Source organism: Bufo gargarizans, chromosome 2, assembly GCF_014858855.1.
Source record: "Bufo gargarizans isolate SCDJY-AF-19 chromosome 2, ASM1485885v1, whole genome shotgun sequence".
NCBI classification, from domain to species: Eukaryota; Metazoa; Chordata; class Amphibia; order Anura; family Bufonidae; genus Bufo; species Bufo gargarizans.
Window position 1 is genome coordinate 538,145,601 of NC_058081.1, and position 2,757 is coordinate 538,148,357.

A 2,757-nucleotide genomic window follows, 5' to 3' on the forward strand; every position below is an offset into this window, starting at 1 on the left:
GTGGCTCAGAAGAATATTATTGGGAACCAGAAGAAAATCTTCATGCTCCTAGACTCAAACAATTTCCTCAGCAATATCCTGATCAACCAGTCTCAGGGATGCCAGGAGGTCATCCTGGAAGAGGGGGAGTACTGTCAGGAATCAAACCAGGAAACCCCTGTGTCCCAGGAGTTCCACTCCTGAACCTAGTGAATAGTTTCCTAGTCTTGGACAATCTCTGCTCGTTTAGCCTAATCAGCCACAGCTTGGAACTTCCTATAGAAACCAGACCTTGTCACTTTCTCCTTGCCAGATTATTGTGCTTCCTGCCTCTATCTAGCTCCTGTGCCTTATCCTAAACTGCTGTGTTTACTCATTTACCGAATTTGGATTGTTACCTGACCACGCTTCTGCCTTATCGTAACTTCTGTGTTTACCTGTTGCCAACCCAGACGGTTATTCGACACTGCTTGCCTCTGCTACTCCAGGGATCCAGATTGTCTCAGCCATTGGACTCCTTACCTACCTTCCAGGCCTAGATGATGCCTAATTTCAGGTGAGCAATTGTGACATCACTCTTACACTAGGTTTCCGGTGTATGAATATACCCACCTTCAGGGTCTATTCATATAAACGGGAGTCAGAGCTAGGTTTAGCGTTTCCTTGGTGGTGACCTTTTCCTTTCCCTAGCTGTGAGGCCTAGTTTCGGGTCATTTTCCTTCTGTAGTCATTCTGGTGTTCCTCCCCCTACATTGTGACAAAATCGCTGTGGCAGCCATGGTTACCATGCAGTGCTGGATCAAATTAGTGCAGGAACTCACTTAACCCCTCCCTGACCAAGCAATTTATCTTTATTTTTTTTTTAATTTTTTAATTTTTTTACTCCCTGCCTTCTCGAAACCATATTTTTTTTTAACTTTTACATATCCATATGAGGGCTTGTTTTTGAGAGAGTTGTACGTGTTAATGCCTCCATTAAATATTGCACACAATGTAGTGGGAAGCTGGAAAACTAATTAAAAATTTAAAAGAAATGCAATTCCGCCAGAGTTTTATGTATTTCATTTTACCACATTCCCTAAGCAGTACAAATGACTGTTAAATTTATTCTCAGGGTCAGTACTATTGCAGCAATACCACACTTTTATAGTTTTTCTTGTGTTTATAACTTTCAAAATTAAAAAATTTGAAATTTTGAAATTTTTTCTAGGCATCTCCATATTCTGATCTCCATTACTTTTTTTTATATTTATATCTATAGAGCTGTGTGAGGGCTCATTTTTTGCAGGTCAATCCAAAATTTTTATTGATACTATTTTGGAGTGTTTTGACTTTTTATTCAGTTTTCTTTTGGAACTGCAGTGAACAAAAAGTGGCTAATTGCCCATTTTGATTTTTTTCCGTTATGTGGTTCACAATATGGCATATATATTTTTACTACTGATTTTTATGTTTTATTATTTATTTTTATAATGGGTAAAGGGCGTTGGTTTGAATCTTTTATACATTTTCATCTTTACCATGAGATCGCTTGATCGTTTCTCCATGGACTGCAATGGTTTACCATTGTGACCTTTGTGAAAATAACTGATTGGGAACTTACTGAGAACTAAATTTACAGCTACCAGAGCTGAAAGAAACTGACTGGTGATAATGTGGAGCAAGGGATTTGGGGAGTTTTAAGCAGAAAAGGGACAAATGGGTAAGTATAGAAGTGGTGTTGAGGGTGACAAAGAGAAGAGGAAAACATTAAAAGGGCATGTTTTTTGCAGGGCAGAAAGATTGAAAAGCAGTTTAAATTAGGGGTTCATAGCTACTGGGACTTTATATGAACTGGATTCATGGGGTAATCCCTTTAAATGGAAAGACTGCATTTAGGTAAAGACCTAAATACCCAGGAAGTCTATTTGCTACAATCATACTGTCTATCGGACACATAAAAAACTTGGTTTACACATTTTTTCTAAACAATCAAAACTGACATGTTCGACTTCTATAGTAAATAGGTGTATAGGATGATAATCTACAGTGTTTGAGGAGTCAATCACTTGTAGTTTAGACCCCCAAGGCAAAAATAAAGGAAAAAGAGCGCCAGACCCCGTATCAAGTACAGTTAGAAATAGGAGTAGAGAGTACCGCTAAACAGTGGTGAATACTATATCGCACAGAAATGTGTCGTGGAGCGATAGTGTGGAGTCAAGATGGTGGGTGCTCCGGGTGGAAGACCCTAAGTATACACTGCTATGCAAAAGAGACCATCTAGAACCTAATAGTCAAATGATGATGTGGTTGAAAGTTATCACTACTCACCAGACCACCCTGACTCCCGCCCGTGGTGAGACGCATCATTGTGCGTTCCACAGAGCGGAAGTGAGGTCACTTCCGGTCTGATATGTCCGATCCGGCTCTCTTGCTATATGCATGTATCTAGTCTGCATTACTTACTGTCACCATTTAAGATGATATATTTATATATATATATTTTTTTTATTAATTTATCTATTCGTTTATAACCACATTGTGGAACGCATATGCGTTCCAAATACCGGAAGTACGGTCATACCACTTCCGGTTCTTTGAAAAACGCGCCTTTTTCAGGGCTACAAAGGTATAAATTGTTTTACTGCCATTTGATTATGTAATGCTCCTGAAGAAGGGGATCTACTGTCCCCGAAACGCGTCGAGCCACGTATACACAATAAAGGTGATTGATCAGAAGCACTGGACTTTTTTGCTGCCTTCCATCACTACGAATCTACATGCGATCCTGGCCGGGGG